General features: G+C 40.5%; 1 protein-coding gene across 2 annotated transcripts in view; it reads right to left on the bottom strand.

Annotated features, from left to right (window-relative positions):
- LOC138826283 (protein FAM114A2-like) overlaps nucleotides 1-24,977 on the bottom strand; it is a 101,999-nt gene that overhangs the window by 16,242 nt on the left and 60,780 nt on the right. The window contains exon 11 of one of the 2 annotated variants that reach the window (XR_011371629.1): nucleotides 16,688-18,738. The exons of the other annotated variant lie outside the window; for it this stretch is intronic. The gene's annotated coding sequence lies outside the window, so the exon portion shown is untranslated. Of the gene's footprint in view, nucleotides 1-16,687; nucleotides 18,739-24,977 lie in introns of those variants that run through there. 2 annotated transcript variants of the gene reach the window in all.

Genomic DNA, 24,977 nt, shown 5'->3' with positions numbered 1-24,977 from the left:
AGCTATAGAAACACATGTTCCTCAATTGGGAATGTTTTCCTAAGTCTACCTGTCCATCAATGGGAACCAGTGAACCTGGTTAGCTCTGAAAGTGAGTCGAAGGAATCTGTACTCAAATACTCATGGCAATGAGAGGAGTTGTTACCATTTGGGAGTGAATTTCATACGTGCAATTGCAAAACCCTGTTTTCCCTAACTTCAAGAAACTTGTTTAAGCATGATTGCAAATGAGAAACAGTTGTAATGAAAATAAAATTCAAGAACATATGTTGCTTTTTTTTAGTCAAATGTTATTTTATTTAAAGATATAAGTAAAGCAGGTGTTAGTACAATGTCAAGGACACTGAAGACACAGTAGTTTAAAAAGATCCCTTATGAACCCCACACTATGGTGAAAAGATGAATATTAATCAAATTGTACTAATGAAACTGCACTGAGGGTTCTTCAAAAAATAGCCATCTCATTCCTGTCATCCTAGCTAAACAGGAGGCTGAGATCTAAGGATCATGGTTCAAAGCCAGCTACAGCAGGGAAATCTATAATGTTCCTATCTCCAATCAACCAGGAAAGAGCTAGAAGTGGTTCAAGTGACAGAGTACTAGCCTTGAGTAAAAAATGCTAAGAGATAGCACCCGGCCCTGAGTTCAAATCTTAGTACCAGCAAAAAAGAAAAGAAAAGAAATGGAGAGAGGGATTGGAGAAAGGAGAAGGAGTGTGGGGAAGGAGGGATGGAGAAAAAAGAGAGAGCAGAGCTTTGTTGTGTTTGAGTGATATGTGACCTAAAATGACACATGATAGGAAAGTAGCCCTGAGAAAGGAAGGGAGGGAAAGGGGAGGGGTGTAATAAAGAGTTTTGCGGGACTGGGAAAGTGGCTCAGTGTTAGAGTGCTTGCCTTGCATGCATGAAGCCCTGGGTTCGATTCCCCAGCACCACTTAAGCAAAAAGAAAAAGCCGGAAGTGGCACTGTGGCTCAAGTGGTAGAGTGCTAGCCTTGAGCTGAAGAGCTGAGGGACAGCACCCAGGCCCAGAGTTCAGGCCCCATGACCAGACCAAAAAAAAAAAAAGAGTTTTGCTGTATTTGAGCCATGTAAATGACCTAGTAATGACCTGGTCAAAGGCCCTTGAAATGGGACAGGAAAAGCAAATGCTTTGTTCTCTGCAGCAGTGGCAGCTAGCTGGACCTAAAGCTATTCTATGAGGTCATAAAAGGACTATAGGCCAGGTGTTTGGTGGCTCATGCCTGTAATCCTACCTACTCTGAAGGCTGAGATCTGAGGATCAAAGCCAGCTTGCACAGGAAAGTCCTTTAAGACTCTTATCTCCAATAAACTGCTCAGAAAAACCAGGATTTGTGCTGTGGTTCAAGTGGCAGAGCACTAGCGTTGAGCATAAAGAAGCTTAGGGTCAGGGCCCAGGTCCTGAGTTCAAGCCCCGGGACTGAAAAAAAAAAAAAAAACTATACACAGTGGAAACATTTCTCAAAGGGAGGCAATAACAGCCTAAACAACCTTGCCTGGAAACAGGGGATAGAACTGGGTGGGCCCAAGTGTATGTTTCTAGAAAATTCTGACACATGATAAACTCAAAGAAAGAGCAATTGCTATTTCAAGAGGGAAATATGCAAGGTACCATAAACATCAAGAAGTTCTCATAGAAGTTTTTTAACCTTAGACTTAAAGCTACAAGGCCAGTTCTAGCCACGTGAATATTGACAGCTTAGAACACTGACTTTTCTTACCTGCTGTTTCCTTCATAGCCAGAGAGGCCCAATTATGTCACCGCCTTCAGCCCAGCAACAAACCATGCCTGCTAATGCTTTCACCCCACCAGTGGCCACCACTAGAGCTGCAGCAGATCCTGATCTTGCTGTGTCACTGCCTGGAGAACTCAAGGAATGAAATCCACAGCAAGGAGTAAGTGTTAAAAGTTTTCAATTTATGCATGTGAGAAGAGGAGAGAGAAAACGTTCTTGCTGGGTGAGAGGGGTCATGATAGCGGTTTGCCAACTAACTGGTTTAATCTATGGTGGGTTCTTTTCTTTTAATGTATATAGGTGTCATTTAACTTTTATGCTAATGATTTGCTGGAAGGTGACTTGCTCATTGGTCACGACCCATGATATTTTTAATTGGTCATTCCCTTTTAGCTCTTGGGGCATGGAATTACCTAAAGACATTTAAGACTATCCTACTTTCATTTTATCCAACCTATCTGGGTCAAAGGGAAGTTAGAATGCTTGGGAAGTTTTCTCAGATCATCCTCTCTCTCTCTCTCTCTCTCTCTCTCTCTCTCTCTCTCTCTCTCTCTCTCTCTCTCTCTCTCTCTCTCTCTCTCTCTCTCTCTCTCTCTCTCTCTCTTTTATTTATTTTTTTGTTGGTTGTGGGGCCTAACTCTGGGCCTGGGTGCTATCCCTCAGCTCTTCAGCTCAAGAGTAGCACTCTACCACTTGAGCCACAGTACCACTTCTGGCCTTTTCTGCTTATGGGTGTTGAGGAATCAAACCCAGGATCTCATGCATGCAAGGCAAGCACTCTACCACTAAGCCACCTTCCCAGCCCTATTTTTCTTTTTTTTTTTTTTTAAGAGAAATCTTGCAGGCTTATTCCTGATTTCTTCTGCCTGACTAATCTACCTATTCCAAGATATCTCTTTCTTTCTTTCTTTCTTTTTCTTTTTCATTTTTGTCAGTCCTGGGGCTTGAACTCAGGGCCTCAGGGTTGTCCTTGAGCTCTTTTGCTCAATATGAGTGCTCTACACTTAGAGCGACAGTGCCACTTCCAGTTTTCCGGTGGTTAAATGGAGATAAGCGTCTCACAGAACTGAGCTGGCTTGGAGCATTGATCCTTAGATCTCAATTTCCTGAGTAGCTATGATTACAGGCGTACCAGCTCCCAATACTACAGTTCTTTACATCCACAGCACTTGTGTGAATGTAACATACTACATACAGTATAGTCTATGTGCTTTCTATTCCTGGGCATAAGGCCTGCTAATGGATTCACTACCTGTGGAAATGGCCTACGGTAGACTTTTTTGATTGAATGTTAGGCCCATTTCTCACAAATCCATTTTCTTCCCTTCTTTTTTCAAATATGTAAGCAGCACCAAGTTTTTATTTTCTCACATGTTGCTCATCCAGTACGGGCTTTGTAGGTGCCTCCTCTAGTCACCTTCTCCTTTCCCCAGTACATCTGAACATCACCCCTGAAAGCTATAAGGTCTGGAAGGAGCAGCTGGCTGCTCCTTTATATTTGAGCTTAAGTGAATTAGAATGATCCCATCTCTGATCAGTCAATTCCAGGCGAGGCCTAATGTGGAAGAAAGAGCCTTCCTCCGGGATTTATTTATTTATCTATCTTTAAGTAGTTGTACAAAGAGGTTTCAATTCAACACATCAGTTTAGAAGCGCAGGGCATCTTTTGAAAAAAAAATTTGGTTTTTGGTTTGAACTCAGAGCCTAGTCGCTGTCCCTGAGCTTCTTTACCCAAGGCTAGCCCTCTGCCACTTTGAGCTACAGCTCCCCTGCTGGTTTTCTTGTAGTTATTTGGAGATAATCTCATGGAATTTCCTGCTCAGGCCAGTTTGGAACCTTTATCCTCAAATCTCAGCCTCCTGAGTAGCTAGGATTATGGGCAAGAGCCATCAGCTATCAGCTGTACAATGCATCTTGATCCACGCCATTCCTTCCATCATTCTTCCCATCTCTCAACCCCACCCAAGTTACCTAGTTCCATTTTCACAGATGTACATTGAATATGATGATTGCATTCTCCAACCCTTCCTCTCTCCATCCCTCCACATCGTACCACCTCATCCACCTACCCCCCACCTCAAGTTCCAGCTTCCTGTTATCCATTTTGTTATAGTTTTTCAAAGAATTCTCCCCTGCATATACCATGTTATTTCCGTTAATGATATACCATATACTTTAGTTAATTCTTTTGTAGTATGTATCTCTGTGTGTGTGTGTGTGTGTGTGTGTGTGTGTGTGTGTGTGTGTGTGTGTATATATATATATATATGCACATGACTCAGTGTGTGCTTATATATATTTATAAATGAGGTCTGTCTTCCATCTATGAGAAAGAACATGTGATCTTTTGTCTTTCTGGACCAGAGTTACTTCCTTTAACATAATTTTTTAGCCTGACACCAGTGGCTTACACCTGTAATCCTAGCTACTTAGGAGGCTGAGATCTGAGGATCACGGCCCAAAGCCAGCCTAGGCAGGAGGGTCCATGAGACTCTTATCCTCAATGAACCACCAGAAAACTGGTCACTATGGCTCAAAGGCTAGCCTTGAGCAGAAAAAGCTCAGGAACAGCACTCAGACCCAAGTTCAAGCCCTCCATCCAACAGAAACAAAAACAACTATAATTTTCCCCAGGCCCATTCATTTCTAGAGAGCTTCCTTTTCTCCCTGTATAGGCATTTGCAATTGCTGGCTACAGAAAAAGCTATTTTAACTCAAAAAAGTCTGGTACCGCACAGGGCTAAGGGGAGAGGTGAAATGATATAGACAGATCCTTCATGATATTATTAAAATGCAGAATCCTGCTAGCCTTGAAATTCATTTAAATGCTGTACTTGCCAGTTCTATGAGCCTATAAATCCCCTTTATTGTTTAAATCAATTTGAACTGTACTTTTTTCTTATTTGTAACTCTAATGCGCCCCAAATGCTATTGACCATTCCATTAAGGATAGCAATTTGACATGTTCAAAAGTCTGAAAAGTGTGTATTACCCTCCAAGTCAGTACTTCCTCATCTCAGAATTTATCCTAGGTAAACAGTTGAGTGGCTATGAAGATATTTACATGCTTAAGCCCATACATAATGTTTCTCAGAACAGCTAAATACTGAAAGTTATGTAAATTGAAATATAAAGACACTGCCAAACACTGTCCAGCTCATGGATTATGCTAAATGAAATAACTACACATAGTTGACAGTGAAAGCTAGACCTCACTGATTAACTGGTTTTAATAATCTACTCTTATTTAAAAATATAGAACAACGATGATGTATTAAAAAAAAACCTTTTAAGTATCAAGGTCATTACTTCAGAGCTTCTCATCCCTGTCTATATATTAATTATCTAGGAAAACCACTTAAAATTGGGCTCTCTGGTGATATGCATTTGAGTGGTTCAAGTGTACAGTGAAAAGTAAAAATTATTATTTTTTTAACCAGTAACTGGGCTTGAATTTGCTGCTTATGGCTAAGTGCACTACTGTATGAACCATTTCTCCAGCCTTGCTTTTTGTTGGTTATTTTGGTGATGGATTTTTGCAGACATTTTTGCCCAGTCAGGCCTCAAACTACAATCCTCTCAGTCTTAGTCTCTTGAATAGCTAGGATTTCAGACACAAGCCATTAGTGCCCACCTTACTACTTCTTTAATCCTCAGTTTTGCAGTTTTGACAATTCTTCTAAATATTACTAGTGTCACCTGCCTTGTGTGGATGATCAGATCTCAGATAACTTGTTAGTGGCTTGTGATATAGAAGGGTCTAGACTGTATGCAGAGAAATTTGATTTTAAAAGCCATCATGTTGACAGTAACATTGAATTGTCTTTTAGTGCATGAGGATCAACATGAGAGGAATTCTGGAGCAAAGAAAAAAGACTGAAGCCAGGTACCAGTGGTTCATGCCTGTAATCTTAGCTACTCAGGAGGCTGAGATTTGAAGATTGCAGTTCAAAACAGAAAAGTCAGAAAAGTTCAGAGCAGAAAAGTCCATGAGACTCTGATCTCCAATAAACTACTCAGAAATTGCCAGAAATGGTTCTGTAGCTCAAGAGGTAGAGCACTACCTTTCATCAGAAAAAGCTTTATTTATTCAAGGATGTGGGCTGAATGTTGAGCTAGCCAGCAAGAATTAGATTGACTACAGAAGGAAAGTAAGGTAGTTCAGAACCATTAACGGTAGGAGGATCAACTAGCTTCTAGGTATGGTTACATTTAGAACTCGTGTTTCTTACTGGTCATCATATGGAAAACTCTAGAAAGTGTCAGACAGAAGGTGGTGTTCTGTCTTTGTGTGAAACCCTGAAGAGCCTCAGAAGGAGATGGAATACTTGTGTATGCTTGTGTGTGTGTACGCGCATGTGCACATACATGAACAGACCTAGGGTTTGAACTCTCGGCCTCGATGCAGTGTCTGAGCTTTTTTTTTTTTTTTTTTTTTTTGCTCAAGGCTGGCACTCTACCACTTGAGCCACAGCTCCATTTCTGCCTTTTTTTCTTGGTAGTTATTTGGAGATGAGAATCTCAGAGGCTTTCCTGCTTGGGCTGACTTTGAACCACAATCCTACCACTACTCAGCCTCCTGAGTAGCTTGGGTGACAGTTGTGAGCCGCTGGCAGCTGGCAAAGGATTGTTTTGAATAGTCTAGAACTTTGGTTGGGAGAGGGGAAATGGTGGTAATTATTGGCTGCAAATACTTGGAGAACTAAGATATGAAAATAGAATAGATACTTTTATGTGCAGCAGAGAAGATAAAACCAGAACCAGTGCAAAACTGGGAACTGGTGACTCACACCTATAATCCCAGCTACTCAGTAGGCTGATATCTGAAGAGAGTGGTTTGTAGACAGCCCAGGTAGGAAAGTCTGTGAGACTCATCTCCAATTAACCAACAAAAAGCTAGAAGTAGTGCTGTGGCTCAAGTGGTTGAGCACCAACATTGAGAAAAAAATTTAAAAAATCAAAAGCTAAGGGACAGTGTCCAGGCCCTGAGTTCTAGCATAATTCCAGTATGCATGTGCACGTGCTGTGTGTGTGTGTGTGTGTGTGTGTGTGTGTGTGTGTGTGGTGTGGTGTGCTGTGCGCGTGCGTGCACACACACATGCATATAGACACAATTTTTTAAAAAAGATCAATGCACAATTAAAGAAAAAAAGATCAAGAAACAGCTTTTAGCTTAATTTAGGTTGGTCCCAAATAGAATGCATACACTTGTATAGAAGGAGGTTGTCCAGTCCTGGGAATGTTCATGTTATTCTGTTTCATAGGCTAGAATGCTTTCTAAATGGATTATCTAATTTGATCTCCCTAGGGGGGAAAATACATTTAGTCCCATTTCGTGGATGAGTGTCCAGACCTCAGGAATCCTACTTTCTCTGCCCAAAACAAAACAGTGGTGTGTGGGTCACAGTCACACACACTCCTTTTCCAGGTTTTTCATTCATCTTGTTGCTACAGAGATGGGGGATAGGTAGATTCCAGTTTCTTTCTGAGTTTTCTCTTTTCTGAGAGTCCAGGGTATAGCATCTCTGCTTTTCACTTCCAGCGTCTACACATGTAGTGCAGTGACTGACCGCCTGCTTCCTCCTGAGTCTTAGGTGACTAATCTAAGTTTTTGAAAGGCCAATTATACAGTGTGTATACCTGGAAAATTTCAACTTTGTATTTCCTTCCAGTCTACTAGAATCTTCTCTTTCTCCTCCTCCTCCTCTTCCTTCTTTTGTACCAATCCTGGGGCTTAAACTTAGGGCCATGGTGCTGTTCTCGAGCTTTCTGGGGCAAGGCTAGTACTCTAAAACTTGAGCTGCACTTCTGACTTTTTTATTTAGTCGTTTATTGGAGATAAGAGTCTCATAGGCTTTCCTGTTCAGGCTGGTTTTGAACCTTGATCCTTAGATCTTAGCTCCTAAGTAGGTAGGATTATAAGAGTGAGCCACTGGTGCCTGGTTTTATTATTCTCTTTATACACAGTTGTAGTCTGTCTCTCAAGGTGCAGCTCAAATCTCATCACCCCCTAGAGCCTTCTTAGGGAATGAAATTTGGGACTTCTTTGAGCACCTGTAGTATGTATCCTGTGTCCTGTTTGTCTCAAGTCATGGAAATTCTGCTCTCCATGCTTCACATATGCCAGCCATAGCTTCTTGCTTGTGCTGTGGAATCCTCTATGGTGTATTTTCTTCTCCTTTTCTGGGGAACTGCACACCACCCACGGCAAAGCTGGAGTTGACCCAAAAAAAGGTAAGCAACTACTTGATGATTTTTTGTTTATCTCCGTGGTGTTTTGATCTTCTTATTAATAACATCTTACAATATGCCCCAAAACATTATAGAACTTCAACTCCAGCACTCAACCATCTTGTGTTTGACTTGTGGCTCTGCTACTTTCTATAAATGTGATCTTTTTTTGTCAGTCATGGGGTTTTAACTCAGGCTCTGGGTCATGTCCCTGAGCTTTTTTGCTCAAGGGTAGCACTCTACCACTTTGAGTCACAGTTCCACTTCCTGTTTTTTGGGGGTATTCTCATGGGAGGTTGGCATAAGACAAAGAAGTGTACACCCTGGCTAGTTTCTTAGGACTGGGTCACCAGGGCATTTCATTTTCCTTAGAAGATACTGGAGCCTCAGCAGTTTGCTTACTGAGAGGCTAGGATGACAGGCATGAGCCAGTGGCACCTAACAATGACCCTCATCTAAGTGAGGCCCTATGAAATCACATTTCCCATTAATAAATAAGGGTTCAATAGCCATCTTGCAGGCCTGTGAAGTAATGTAGGTAGAGGAAAGGCTGCAACTTGAACTTGAATTCAAGGCCTTAGTGCTGTCCTTTTGATGCTCAGTGCTAGCACTCTACCCTTTGAGCCACAGGTCCAATTCTGTCCTTTTGCTGATTAATTGAAGATGAGTGGCTTTAGAGTTTACTGACTAGACTGGCTTCCAACTGTGATCCTCAGATATTAGCTAGGATTACAGACATTTACTTTGGACAGATGCATACAAGCCTCTTCACAGAATTTTCACAGTATTGTAGAGACATATCTCATCAGTTTCTCCATCACTTTTCTACTACCATGTAGGACTTAGCCAGTCCCATAGGTGTCCTCTTAGTTCAGAAAAGGAGAACCATAGAGTTGACTTCCTTCTCTCTTCTTATTGGTACAGATCCCTTCACCATAACTGGGAGGAAGATGAACAAGTAAACCAGTAAGTGGATGTTGACACAAAAAGAAGTTCTGTTCCTGAAAACTGGGTATCTTTGAGGCTTCTGAACCAAAGTTCAAGTTTGTTTGTCTACCACTTATGAGGGTTGAGGCTTGGCACTTCAGTGAATGCCAAATGACACAGTTGTGAATGTGGTTGCAATTGTGGATTCTAGTGGATGACAGGGAAAGCAGTGTGCAGAAAATCAGATCCTGTGCAGAAACAACATTCTCACTGCCTATCACAGGGTGAATTTTGGAGAATTGTCTTTCAGAAGCTCCTGGAAGTATGTTGTGATGATCATTCTGCTCCCAGGAGTCTCCTTCCTTTCTCAACAGGCAAGTCTGCATATGTGATGGACAGCCACAGCATGAGTCCTGGCAGAAAGGGGCTGTGGTAGAAGGCTCAAGATTGGGAGGTCAGGCTCTCACTTTCCTTGTCACCAATCTGCCCACAGCAGCATTTGTTTCATCTTCACTGTGTGGATGGACTTATACAACGATGAATTCTATGAGCGTAAGGACCATGACACCCTGAAAGAACTTACACAGTATGGCAAATTCAACTTGCCCTCTTCAGACTGGTCTTCCCCTTACATATTCTTCTTGACAAGTTGGAGGATTGTGTGACCAGTGAGTCCAAGAAAAAGGGAAGAAGTCCTTGTTTAGATGCCTCAAAGCCTGTGAGTAGGGATGGAACCTGGGTGTCTAGGGATGGGCCTGAATGGCCAAGAGCCCCTAGTACTACCTGGCTTGGCAAAATGTTCTTTTATGGATATTCTCTGCCAGGTAATTTTTCTTTTTGAAAATACATGAACATAGCCACTCATCAGTGTTCAGTCCAACTTCAAACTATACTGATCCCCCATTAGATCCTCATGGAAGTTTAGTTGCACCTTAACTTCTAGAGTCCACTCTAAAATCCTGTGCTTATTTCCATTCTCAGGTTAGCATTACTGTAGAGAAGCTTCTCTTGAACTCCAGATAAGGAATCTATTAGTGATGTTGGTGATGGTGACCAATGGAGATCTGGAACCATCCCTGCACTCCAGAAAGCATGTGAACATAGAGGGGTTTGTTCCATTGGTAGCAAAGCCCAAACAGGTTTTGAGTCCTGTGCACATTCCAGTGGTTCTGAACCCCACATGTGATGCAGGTGTACCTGCATGAACCACCAAGGAAGAACATGATCCAGGATGACTTCCATTGATGTTTAGAATCCACCTAGATCAGCTCCAAATTAGTCAAATCAGCACTTGTTTTGTTGTGCAGGATAAAGTATTACCCATGGGGCTAATGGAAAATGCCCCCAGTCTATGTTCAGGGGAATCAATAAGTGCCCAGCCAGTGATATTTGGAAAAATCTGAGTTTCTACAAAATCATATAACGAGGTCCTAGAAAAGTTTTGAAACCTGACTTAAATGTGACAAGCAAAGAAATTTGCCAGTTTGAGGCAATTTAATATCCTGGGTGGTATTTATTGTCATTTTGGGAGTAGAAATCAGACATTTATGACCTACTAAAGTACTGTTCAATTGTGCTATAGGCTCTGAGTCCAGAGATTCAAATTTCTTTTTTTTTAATTTATTGTGAAAATACTGTACAGAGGGGTTACAATTACATGGGCAAGATTTCTATAACATATTAGCTCTCCATCATCTATACCTCCATTTCCAAGGAACACAAAGTTTTACAAGACTTCTACATTTCTACTTCTGTTTCCACAACTGTTCCATTTATATAATTGTTGGTTTGTAAATCTGGTAGTAGAGCTGCATACTGATAATCAACCACAGCTTTTGAAAAGGCAAATCTGAATGCCATCCCAGGGCAAAAACTGAACACCTCGTCTGAAAATTAACTGAAAACCACCTGCCTATGGCAGGGGTCAAGTAATAGAATACTTGCCTAGTCAACTTAAACTTCTGAGCTCTATGGCAGGACAGCTTCTTATTTTTTTCTCTCTCTCAGTGATTCCCAAATTGAGAACACAAAATTCCTTACAACATTGGATATTTTTTCCACAGTGTTTTTGTCCAGGATTAAAACAATCTGAAGATAATTTCTCCTACATCAGAACAAATAATAAAGCCTCTAGCTTCTTGGCTTCAGCATACCTGCTCACTCGGCTTAGTCTTCCAACTCTTCTAAAACTGAATCTTTCAAACTATTATTCCAGCCAGGTGCTTGTGGTTCACACCTGCAGTCGTAGATACCAGGATGAGCTCTGAAGATTACAATTGAAAGCCAGCCTGGGCAGAAATAATCTGCTCTAACCATCCAAAAAAAAGCTGGAAGTGGAGCTGTGGTTTAAGCACTAGAGTGCTTGTCTTGAGCAAAAAAGCTAATGGACGGCACACAGGCATTGAGTACAAGTCCTTGGTCAGAAAAAAACACAAAACCCCATTATTCATAAAAAAATATCTTTTTCTTGTTCAAACTGCTATAATTTTGTTTAAATTTTAATTTCAGATTTTAGTCCTTTATTTTTGTATTATTTCCTTAGCTCCAGTTCTGACTCAATTTTCCTAATTCAGTCTATTTACCCTTGAGTCTGGTTAAGCATCGTCTGGACTAAATACACATTACCAACTTAGGTTATTAATTGTCAGGATTATTTTGGTAATAGAAAATGGTTTTTGTTGCTGTTGTTGCTCTGGTACTGGGATTAGAACTCAAGTCTTGGAGGCTCACAAAATGCTCCCAACTCCATAATTGCAGAGGTCAGCATATATTGCTTTTCTTATAAGATTCTTCTTCGGTTTACAGTATTTTTTTTTTTTTTACAATTTGGCTATTGCTCCATTTCCTGTTTTTGACTGATTAAGCGAATATGATGGAGTTATACAGGCTTTTCTGTCCTGGCTGACTTTGAATCCTAGCATCCTCAGAACTTAGATTACAGGTGAGTCTCCAGCATACATGAAATTGATTTTTTGAAGTTGTCCCTCACTATCATTTCTAAAATAGTTACATTGCATGTCATATCTGTAAAATTTAGGAAAATGAATGATTGATGTCAAGAGGTCCACCAGAAAAGCGGTTGGACAGACTCCAGATGGACAAAAGTAGGGAACTAACAGTGAAATCAGAGGTAATGGCAGGTACAGGGCAGGGAGAGGATAGAAAGGGGGATTAAAATGGAAACATTCAATACAATTCACATTTTAAAGGATATGTATGCCTATGTACATATAGACAGACACATATGTACACACACCTACCCAATGGAACATATACATATATTTCTGCCCTTTTTCTTCCTTTCCATTTCTTTATTATGCTTCTGAGTAACGAACTAAGGGTCTTTTACATACTAAACACATCTGAGCTTCCCTTCTGTCATTAAAGAATGACAAGCCAAATGTTTTCCTTCCATGTCAGTCTTGAGTAGCTAGGAGTACGGGTGTGAGCCACAAGTACCTACTCTGAACAAATTCTGGTATATCAAATTGTTAATGGAGAAGATTCATACACATGAATTTTTTTTTTTTAAAAAAGGAGATTGCTGATGAATACTTGCTTGTCTGACAGAAGGCATGGATTGAGACTAGAATAGCTGAATTCTAAATTTGTGATTGTTTTCTGTTTGGGTAGAGCTTGTAAGTGTTGATTCCAATATATTAAGTCTCTAAAGATTTTGGGGGAAAAAGGCATGGGTTGTGGAGGTTTGGGTTGTGGAGGTTTTTTCTTCCCACAAGCTCCCATTCTTCCTTTTTCTATTATTTTGTTTTTATCATCATCCTAGTTGTATATTTTAATTATTGAAACTTTGTAACTCACCAATGTGAATTTTCCAAGCCTTATTATAATAATGTATTTCCTGACAACAGTAAAATAGATTTAGATTTAGATAATTATCGTTGTCTACATGGTTCCATAATTAATCAGGAAGGAAATCCATAATTAAATTAGTTATATGTAAATACATGTTATATTCTTTACACTATATTATATATAATATATTATATAAGATTGAATATGATTTTTTCAAACTATAAGAGCATTTAACATTTTTAGTCTCAGGGGTATTTTTTCACAAACTAGTGTAAAACATTATTGGGGAAAGTGGTGATATAACTTTGATTATAATTATATAAATATATATTTGTGTGTGTAGATATAACACTGTTTATAAATAGATGAATAAATACATGTGTATATACATTTGTGCATCTATCTACAAAGTGAATATAATTAAGTTGACCACATTATGTACCAAAAAAGAGCTATGAGTTGTATGTACAAGGTCCAGGCCTATAACCCTAGTTGTATAGGAAGGTGGGTTCTGAGTTTTAGCCTCTTTTACCATCATGGCATTAGACTTTGAGAGGAAGTCTGGGTCCCTCCAGGATAGCAAAGACACATATGCCGTGGGATCACCCTCCCTGACCCCAGAGAAAAGTCAGTAGAAATAAGGACAAGCTTCTTACCCTATGATAATCTACTCAATTCCTGTACCAAGATGGCCACCTGTAGATGGAAAGATAGCATTCCCTCCAAAAAGGTCTCAAAAGAGCCTTCTGAACTATAGTCTCTGACTATGCTGAATTAAAGCTTATTTTTGTTCCCAAGCTGCAAAGACATATAAATATGCCAATGGCTCCAGAGATGGACAAAGTCTTACAAATACTCACATAAAATTATATACTATGTTTCAATAATTCTGTGACAAATCATCAAAGGCATGTCTTGAATTTTTCTTTTCTTTTCTTTTTTAAAGAATGGAAACACACTGAGTGCATCAGGGGGCGAGGGATGGTTTGGTTGCTGAACTTTTGAATGTACTCCTGGGCATGGGAGATCCCTGTCTGGGTGACCTTTTATGGGGGTGGGTGTCCTCACAGCTTCACAAAACAATGGCCATAACTTCTATGACATCACAGATACTTTTGCCATGGCAGCAGATAAATTTCAGGCACTGATCTGGCCCTGAGGTGGACTCAGTTACATAGAGAGGCACAAAGCATGAGAGGAAATGACTGCTAGACACCAGGCTACAGCTTGATGAGCTGTCCTGACTGGTAACTAGGATTACTTGAGCTGGGACAGGCTCATTCCCATGCTAAGGCTCCTGAGCACTGTTGCAGGGGTTGGAGAAAAAGAAGTGAATGTGGCTGCCTCCATGCCTATTTCATGCTGAGAAGAAAACCAGAAATCATAATCACAATGTCATTGTGGTATTGTGGGTACAATTTCACAGTGGGGATAGGAAGAGACATCCCTGAGGAGGGGACATTTGATCTGAAAGCAGGGCCATCATCCATGCAATTTTCTGGGGGCAGATGTTCCAGGTAGCAAGAACAGCAAGTACATCCCCAATGGTGGGAACGGACCTGACTTGTTTAAGAAAAGGAAGACAGCACTGACATGCTGAGGTTCATGGAACAAGGAAGGACTGGAACAAGGAAGAAGAAAGAGATCAGAGATGAAGACAGGAATAAATTAGATATTGTGTGCTACTTGTTACAGGAAGAAAAGTTCTGATTTTACTCTAAATCTGACATGACCCACCAGAACCAATGTTCTTAAATTGTAACCAGACACACCGGACTAACCTAGAGAATACTTTTAAAATGTGGTGCTAGCCGGGTACTGGTGGCTCATACCTGGAATCCTAACTACCCCCAAGGCCAATATCTGAGGATGAGGTTTGAAGCAAGCCCAAAGAGGAAATTTGGTAAGACTGACTTTCAATTAACCACCAAAAATCTGGAAGTGATGCTGTGGTTCAAGAGGTAGAACATTAGCCTAGAACAAAAACACTAAGGGACAGTACCCAGGCTCAAAATTTAAATCTTCACAAGACAAACCAACAAACAAAATGTGCCCCGTTGTTCATCATTGGGCAATCTAGTTCAATATATTTGGTCTGAGCCTTGGAAATTATATCCTTAGCAAATGCTCTCGTCTGAAATTCTGCTTCATAGCCAGTTTTCAGAGCTCCAGCATCACCACTGTCTCCTCCCAGTTAGCACAGCAGCCTCTCACTGGAAATTTGAAGAAATCTTTTTAGTAATCATAAGAAATCTGATCATTTGTCCACATACATCAAATCAGTACTTGCCACATTCCACTATTCTGAATGTATTTAATCCCTTTTTGAGTTAATAAGCCTTAAGGATTAAAATCTATAGAATAGTTACTAAATTAATTCAACAATCACCATTCTTCCACCCAATCTTATAAGTTTATAAAAGCAGAGACTGCCAGGCACTCGTGGCTCATGCCTGTAATCCTAGCTACTTAGGAGGCTGAGATCTGGGGATCATGGTTTAAAACCAGCCTGGGAAGGTAACTCCGTGAAACTCTTATCTCCAATAAACCATCAGAAAACTGGAAGTGGTGCTGTAGCTCAAGAGGTGGAGCACTAGCCTTGAGCTGAAGAGCTTAAGGAAAGCGCTTAGGCCCAGAGTTCAAGCCCATGACTGACCTAAATCAATCAATCAATCAATCAATAAAAAAGCATAGACTATACTGAAGTGTGCATATGATAATTTCTAACTATAATACTCTCATGAAATTGGGTTTTACAGAAACATCTTGATTGTTTGCCAAAGCAAAGAATAAATGATTTAAATAAGCTACCTAACATCTCAGAAGGAAAATGCTACTGGGTTTAGATCAACTTCATATACCCAGTACTGAGGAAATAAGTTTCAGAAATGGCAGAGGCAAAGTATTATAAAAATCACTTTATCATGAGGTACAACCAGGCTGCCTACATCAACCTTGCAGGAAAAATGGGATGAATGAAAAGCAACTAAGGCTTCTAAAATGAGCCAGTTGGTGGTGCTATATGCTTGCAATCCTCAGAAGCCTGAAAGCAGAGGGTCTGGATTCAAAGCCTGCCCAGGAAGAAAACCTTTTTCTCTGCAACCAGCAGATTGGAAACATCAGCTCTGTGCTCACAGCCCAGCTGGATGCCTTCTTCCCACAGAGCTTCAGACAACCAAGACCCCCCATCTGAAATATTGTCAAATATATTAAAATATTATATCCTGTTTGGGAGATAATATTTGAAAGATATATCAAAAACATTTCACTGACTTCTAAAGAAAGAGTGAAAGAGGAAATATGTGCTCACTAAAGGATAAGTTACCTACCAAAATGATATTAATATGGCTAGATGCCCATTTGGAAACTTATCCACTCAGCCATCTTTCCTCACATCTTGTCAGTTAGCCTGAACTGTCAGATTTTTTGATGCAAGGGATGTGTATGAGTATGTAGGTTGTAAAAGTAATAATGAAAAGCTAGACACTGGAGGCTCAGGCCTGTAATCCTAGCTACTCAGAAGGCTGAGATCTTAGGATCCCAGTTCAAAGCCAACCCATGCAAAAAGACCCTTACCTCCAATTAACCAGCAAAAGACAGAAAGCTGAGCTGTGGTTCAAAAGGCAGACTACCAGCCTTGCAACAACAACAAAAGTTAAGGGACAACATCCAGGCCCTGAATCCAAGCCCCGGTAGTGGCGCTCACACACAAAAAATAACCATGATACCACCACAGGATGTGCATATCTTAGGTAAGGATGCAGATGGATGGGATGATGACTGTATTGTAGCCCAGTCTGTGAAAAAACCTAGGTGAAATCTTTCCTCAATACATCTTCATTTCCCTCTACACATTTAAAATCACACACACACACACACACACACACACACACACACTTACATGGTTATATTTGTCTATATAATTATGTAAAATACATATCATACACACTTGCTTCCGAATTTTGTCCATCTTTTGGTTTTATAGGTAGTACAATATATCCAGGGTTTGGCTCATACTTGTAATTTCAGCTGCTCATGAAGGTGGGATCTGAAGATCACAGTTTGATGCCAACCCAAGGAAACAAATCCTCAAGATTCTTATTTCAATTAAGTAGCAAAAAGCCAGAAGTGGAAATGTGACTTAAATGACACAGTGACTGCATTGAGCAAAATAATCTAAGCAAGATACCAGACCTCCGTTCAAGCCTACGTACTGGCCCACTAGCACTCCAAAAGCCAAAATCCCCAAAAGACCAAACCAAAAACATGTCAAAATATTTTATAACTTTTGAAGCAAAATCCAATGAGGCAATGTAGTTTGTTGAAGATTTGGTGGTAAAATGCTGAAAAACCCCAAATTCCACATGTGTTTAAATGATGCAACAGACAAGCAACCAAGTAAAAATTTCCCAATAATGTTCCTTAGTATCCACTGGGACCCTTGACAAAGATTTTTTTTCTATGCTTTTCAAAAAATCAGTTAATTTTCAGTAGTATAAATCTTTATTATAAGTTATAGAAGTTTTTTAAAGTTCCAAAGTGAATTGAATGTAAAACAAAAAGCACTTAATATTACCAGTTTCTATGCCTCTGGTAGAAAACCTGTAATACTGTGGCCTTTATGAATGAGGAGAGGGAAGACTGGTCATGAAATGTTGGGAAGAAGAGTTTCCAATTGACTGTTTGAAACCCAATCTTCTGCCCCCCACCCCAACAGGCAGAGGCTTGAACTCAGGGATTAGGTGCTGTCTTGAGCTTCTTCTGCTCAAAGCTAGCATTCTACCACCTGAGCCATGGCACCACTTCTAGCCTTTTCTGAGAAGTTTGTTAGAGTTGAGAGACTTACAAACTTTTATGTTTGGGATTGACTTCACATCTCAGTCTCCTGAGTAGCTAGGATTATAGTTGTTAGCTTCCCATGCCTGGCTTATATTCCACACTATTGAACACATAAAATTTAATTAGGAGGCTAAGATCTGGAGAATGGTGATTCAAAGCCAGGCCAGGCAGAAAAGTCTGCAACTCCATCTTCAACAAGCAAAGAGCTGGACTTGAGCAGTGGTTCAAGTAAGGTGAGTATGAGCCCCTGATTTCAAATACCATTATGGGCAAAAACAAAACAAAATAAAGCAATGCCCCAAATTGAAATAATAAAATTGCTCAATACCAAAATAATGGTCATTAAATAATGGTTTGAAGAGTAGAAAACAAATACACCCCTCCATAAATCCACATATAAAAATCTTCCAGTCAGATACCGGTGGCTCAAGCCTGCAATCCTAGCTACTCAAGAGGTTGAGATCTGAGGATTATGGTTCAAAGCCAGCCCAGGCAGGAAAGTCCCTGAGACTCTTATCTCAATAAACTACTCAGAAAACCAGAAGTGGCACTGTGGCTCAAGTAGTAGAGTGCTAGCCTTGAGCTGAAGAACGAGGGACGGTGCTTAGGCCCAGAATTAAAGTCCCATGACTGACAAAACAAAAAACAAAATCCAAAAAACAAAAAACAATAAACAAAAAAGAAACTTCCACAAAATATTTGAAATGGGTGAATTTTCAATAAGGAAACAACATTTTTCTTTCCTTTTTTTTCTTGCAACAGCAAAAGAGATGGTTTATTGTACATGTGTCACACTTGGCCACAACTATGAACAGAACTAGTCCAGAATGTCACAGGTCTGGGGCACAGGACCATCAGGGGATGCTTGGTTATGAGCAAGGTGTGTCTTTCAGAGATGATCTTGGCAATGAAAGTTCTGGATCCACTGGGAAATCACAGCGGCATGCAGTCCAGCATCTCAGTGTCCCAGCCTATGGCATTCCTTATTCCTCCTGCTCCTCTGGCCTCGATGGGTGCACAGACTGGTTTACTTAGACCTCTGCCTCATCTTTCTTCTTTTGCCCTTCAGCCTGCGCATTCACTTCCTCTACTTGGCTCTCATGGTGCTGTTTTTTCTAGGAAGATGGTGCTAAGGCAAAGAGCAGGAAACAACATTTTTCTACCTAAAGATGTCTGTGGGGAGAACAGTGGAAGAAATAGATTTATTCCCAGATATTTAGACCAACATGCCAATTCTGACATATCTATGATGATAGAGACTAGCTTTAGAATGATAAAAATAAACCAAAGGACTACATCCCAAAGTATTGGACAAGGCTAACAAAGCAGAGTAGGGCATCAGGGTATAGGGTAAGAGCTATGTAGAAAAACTAGTTGTTCCTACAATGAAAAGTATTACCAGGCCTAGCAATTCAAGTTTGCCAAACCAAGTAGATTTTGAAAAATAGTCTGTTACTTATTATATTAAAGAAAAATTTAAACTTGTAGGCTCTTCAACTTTATATCAGACAACCTAAACTTTGCTCAGGGGACATGGTACTTAATATTTGGATCATCAAGTGCCAATTGCAAATTTAATTATACAAATAATAACTACTAATAGAGAATGTTAATGGTTTCTTACAGATGGAGCTGAAGGTAAAACTGCTAAGACTTTTCCCACGGAAGAGACTATTCTTATTACACCTCTTCCCATGGTCTTCTTTTTTTTTTTTTTAACAAAACTCGAATATTTCCACTTTATTCACCCAGATGTCCTTTTAACACTTCAAAGGCTGTTTTTGAGAAATAATAAAATTTTCAAAAGCACAAAAAATGCCGCCCAAGTTAAGAAGTTTTGAGATCAAGCAGATGAAAGGGAAAATTTGAGTAAGGAGCAAGTTTAGTGTCCTAGCCATGACAAAATCCTAAGAGTTAGTGAGTGAACACATGACTTTGCACATATCCACAGAATTGAGGTCACATGATGATTCTGGCTCCTGGTCCTCCTCTTTGCCTTCCTGGTCTGACACACCATTCTCTGGGATGCTGAGCTCTTCTTTAGGCTTTCTTCATTCCCCTCAAGTAACTCCTGCCTTATAGGCTTGCGCAAGATAGGCTTTTTCTTCATTTTGACATTTTGTTTAGGTTGAGAAAGCTATTTTTTTCTCCAGTTCAATGCTGTTTGCCTATAAAAAAAATCACAATAAGGGGCTAGGAAGTTGGCTCAGTGGTAGAGCATTTGCCTTGCATGCATGAGGCCCTGGGTTCGATTCCTCAGCACCACATAAGCAAAAAGAAAAAAACCCGGAAGTGGCGCTGTGGCTCAAGTGGTAGAGCACTAGCCTTGAGCTGAAGAGCTGAGGGACAGCGCTCAGGCCCAGAGTTCAGGCCCCACGACTGGACCCAAAAAAAAAAAATCACAATAAGAAAAACCCAACTAAGACAAGCATCCTTGGTTAAAGGCATTCTAGGTTGTAATCTCTGAACTCTTAGGAGCTACTTTACTCTTGGCTTTGACTGTCTTTTGTCTTCCTTCTCAATCAAACTCCCCCCACCCCCACTCCTAGGGCTTGAACTCAGGGCTTAGAATCTGTTCTTGTTTGCTTTTTTTCCCCCTCAAGGTTAGTGATTTTCCACTTGAGCTGCAGCTCCACTTCCATCTTTTTGGTGATTAATTGGAGATAACTGAACCATGATGCTCAGATCTCAGCCTTCTGAGTAGCTAGGATTACTCAATGAATTTTCAGGAAGAGGCATCATGATGTTATGGGATTTCATGAAGTCATAAATATGATGATACCCAAAACCTTGAACAAGGATATTCTCAACTTCACCCTAGCATAACCATTGAAGTGAGGGATTTTAAACACTTATACATTAGTACTGCTCATACTCCCCTCAGACTTCAGGATCACACATCACATTTGACTATCAAGCCTCACTGGTTACCTGGAACTCGCAACAACATTTTCTGCTTTCCTTTTACTTGGAGACCTGAAACTTGAAGATTAGGATTTACTTTGTTTAATTTTGAGTCTCCTCGGTATTTTTCTTTAATTTTTGTTAATCAGTTTTTAACTTGAAGTGATACTCTGCTAAGATCAAGGCAACCTAAGACATAGCATATCATTTTTAATTGTCTCTTTGCTTAGTTTACTTTAATCAAGGGATTAAGAAAGCTATTATAAGGTTTTTGGTGGGGGTAGCATTGTGAGGGGAAGGGCAAATGGACAAATGTGGTGGAAGTACTTTATGTGCTCCTAAAAAAGTAAACAATGAAGGTGGGGGAAAGTGGCTCACAACTTTAATCCTATCTATTCAGAAGGTTGTAAGCAGGAAAAATCAGTGAGTCTTATCTCCAAAAAACTACCAAAAGAAAGGAAATGGGTTGTAGCTCATGTGGTAGCATGCTAAGATTAAGCAAAAGGAGCATAGATATGGTACTCAGGCCCCGAGTTCAAGACCTAGAATAAGCACAAAACAAACTAACAAAACCTGCTGAAATTGCTTTAAGAAGGGTCTATGAGAGAAAAATGGTTAGGGTAGATTTGATTTGGGAACATTTGGTATCTGTCACAGTATATGCGAATAGATCCACTATAGGTTGCTCTGGAAATATTATTCCTTGTTCCATTATGAGCTATTTGGATTCACTATTTCAGTGTGAAGTGATATTTCTTGAGAGAAAATTGTCAGTTTGGAGCCCAGCACTGCTGGATCATGCCTATAGCCTTAGCTGCTCAGGAGGTGGAGATCTGAGGACCAATGTTTGAAGCCAGCCCATGAAAGAAAGTCCATGAGACTCATCTCCAAAAAACTACTAAAACACTCCTGGAAGTGGTGCTGTGACTCAAGTGGCACAGCACTAGTCCTGAGCAAAATTAGCTCAAAGACAGCACCCAAGCCCTCAGTTCTAACCCCAGGATCAGCATATACACAGAAAAAGTTTAGTATGACTTCTGAACGAGGTTTTGTACCATTTTTCCATGAGTTCATTTTCAGACAGCACTATGTCCTGTGGGAGGCTTATGTGTTCTGGCTTACATGGCATTTCTATTAGATGATATGTAATAGGCATCTACACAAAATTCCCTCACTCAAATTATATTCTTCAGTTAACAATCTATTATGGGAAAGAATTGAATTTCCCCATTTGTTTAAATACTCAATGAATTTAACAGTATAAATTTGTAGATTGCTATTTAAGTTATATTCCATTTCTATTAGTTTACTCTCTTAAAGTTCTTATTCTTAGTTTATGTAAGTATGTATGTATGTATGTATTTTGTTGGCCATGGGGTCTGAACAAAGGGCCTGGGAGCTGTCCCTCAGCTTTTCAGCTCAAGGCTAGTGCTCTACCACTTGAGCCACAGTACCACTTTCTGTTTTTCTGCTTATGTGGTTCTGAGGAATTGAACCCAGGGCCTCATGCATGTGAGGCAAGCACTCTACCATTCAGACACCTTCCCAGCCCCTCTTTGTTTAGTTTTAAAGTGCCTTTAATGACCTTTCTTATTATAAGATGATATAATTCTATAACTATATCTAGTTTTTTAATTGGTTGATGATTTCCCATAGATTCACAGCCATCAAAAGATACAAAGTATTTCCTTCACCCTTAAAAGAACAGCCAACTTCTGTTTCCTCAGAAGTTGCACAGAGGTTCTTCCTGCAGAGTATCCCATACTTATATCTAACACCATGTGACAGAACAGACAATAACAATGTCTTGTTATTCTGTTATCCTCAGAAAATAAAATGCTATTCAAAAAGACTTTGGACCTTTGTTTCCTCATGTTATTTATAATTTAAGGGAGCTCAATGCCAGACATTACTATTTTCTGTAGTTGTATGTTACAAGATCTACATTCATTCCCATGGAATGTTTTATTTTTGTTGGGTGTGGTGGTCCTTGTACTAGGGCTTCAACTCAGGACCTGGTAATGTCACTTCAGTTTTTTGCTCAAGGCTGGGACTCTTCCACTTGAGCTACCTCACTGCTTCTGGCTTTTTAGTGTTAACTGGAAATAAGACTGGGTAGGTGATGGAGGGGGTATGACTGTGATAAATTGTATCCATGTATGGGAACTTCACAACCTCCTTCTTGTACAACCAATACTTGCTAATAAAAAGAAAGATAATTAGAGGTCTAATTGTTCACAGTAAGTTTCTTGTAATTTCCCTTGTAATTTCCCTTCTTATGTCTTTCTCATTTTTTTCATGCTAGCATGTGCTCAGTGCTGACCCTTAGCTCTTTTTCTTATGGCTAGTACTTCAGCCACAGCTCTAGTTCCAGTTTTTGCTAGTTAATTGGAAGAAAGAAACTATCTGATATTTGTGCCTAGGTTGTCTCTGAACCTCAGTACTCAGATCACAGCATCCTGAGTAGCTAGGATTACAGGTGAGAGCTACTCAGATCCTTGTTGTCTCCTAAATTATCCCATGTCCATTTCACAATGGCAGTCCATTTCCATGGTTCCCAGCTTTGCAGCAAGAGCTTAATTATAATCCAACACCAAGTCTAACCTCACCACAGATGCTATGTTTTGTGTCATACTCTGACTATAGACACCCTTCTCCTGGCTGATGCATTGCAACAACCTAGATGGCTCTCATACTAGGCCACAAGGATAGGAAGCCAGGAAACACTAGCTTAGAAGCTGTTAAATCAGAGGAGCAAAAAGATATCGTAGTGCATTCTGCTGTGATCTTATTCTGATTTAAACAGCCTTGTCATCTATTACCAGGAGTAGCTTTGGCATCACATTCTGAGTAGTGACTGGGTGTAAGCTGGTGTGTCCGAGCTGACTATAGTATTGTCTTGAGCCTGTGCAGACTGAAGAGACAAGCCAGTGCCAGTAGCACACACATTGGAATAACAAAGCAACCTATAGTTAGGCATTGCCACTCTTTGTTCTAGAGTAATGAATGAATGACTCTCTAATTTCTTGACAAGAAATTCCTGCAGACCCATATGCAGCTGCCTCATCAGAGCAAGTAAAGAGGCTGGTGCTGCCTGGAGGAAACACTGTGAGAAGCTGCCAGAAAGCATCTGTTTACTGGACTCATGGGGCTCCTCTGTCCTCTAGAATTAATAACAAATGAGGAGCAAACACCTCCCCCTCTAGGCAGACATACACAGGAAGAGCATTGCCACAGCACAACAGGGGACTCCCACGACATACACTTGATCTGTGCTGTCAGAACTGAGAGTTTTATTTTGGGGGGGAGGGTCCGGTTGTCGGGCCTGAACTCTGGGCCTGTGCCCTGTCCCTCAGCTCTTCAGCTCAAGGCTAGTGCTCTACCACTTGAGCCACAGCGCCACTTCCGGCTTTCCATTTTGCTTATGTGGTGCTGAAGAATCGAACCCAGGGCCTCAGGCATGCAAGGCAAGCGCTCTACCACTGAGCCAACTTCCCAGCCCCAGAGCTGAGTTTTTAATGACACTTCATCCCACAGTGCTCCCTAAAACCTTCATCCCAACCCTGCTCCTTTCATGTCCCTGACAATGTTTATAGGCATCCCACATCCAGACTGAAGATGTTCCTTCATGTTTGGAGTAAGTCTGATCAGACTTTATATGGATCCACTGCTCAGTCAGGACTCTCGATCCCTCCCATCCCCATTTTGATACTGTGTGTCTCTTGACCTATTCCTGTCTTCTCTTTTCAAGATTCAGTCAGGGCTGGGTACAGGTGGCTCACACCTGTAATCCTAGCTACTTAGAAGTCTGAGATCTGAGGATCGTGGTTCAAAGCCAGCCCAGGGAGGAAAGTCCGTGAGACGCCTATCTCCTATAAACCACCAGAAAACCAGAAGTGGCTCTGTGGCTCAAGTCATAGAGTGCTAGCCTTGAGTTGAAAAGCTCAGGGACATCACCCAAGCCAAGCCCAGAGATCAAGGCCTATGACTCAAAAAATAAATAAATAAATAAAAGAAAGCAAAAACATACAAAGCTCAGAATGGCAAGCAGCTGAAAACAGGATGGAATAAACCAACATTATCTATGACAGTTTTCAGATTATGCAGAGAAATGCCTGCATTGTTGAAGCCCAAGCCCATCTGATAGCTGAGTTTTAGCTGGCTGGCATGCCCATGATGCCAGGTAATGATATTCACAAGTTTTGTGATATTATTCGATGACACAAATAGGCTTCAAGTTGGGAAGCTGAAAATTTTCTATTGATCTAGAAGGAGAAATATATCAGGACAAGAAATGGGATTAACACAATGCCAAAAGCAAAAGGCCATCCAATCCAAGGAAGACAGAATAACTCTGTCTCTGAAAAGATGATTCTCTCAAAGGAATCCTGAGCTGAGTATGGTGGTCTATGTTTGCAATCTCTGAATTTAGGAGGCTGAGTCAGAAGTTAGGTTGAGACTAGCCTAAGTTCCATGCCAAGAGAAGAACACAAAACCAAACCTCATCT

This window comes from Dipodomys merriami, unplaced genomic scaffold (assembly GCF_024711535.1).
Source record: "Dipodomys merriami isolate MVZ:Mamm:240054 unplaced genomic scaffold, mDipMer1.0.p SCAF_1409, whole genome shotgun sequence".
Classification (NCBI taxonomy): domain Eukaryota; kingdom Metazoa; phylum Chordata; class Mammalia; order Rodentia; family Heteromyidae; genus Dipodomys; species Dipodomys merriami.
Note: the sequence above shows the minus strand (reverse complement) of the source record. Positions and strands in the feature narration are given on the sequence as shown.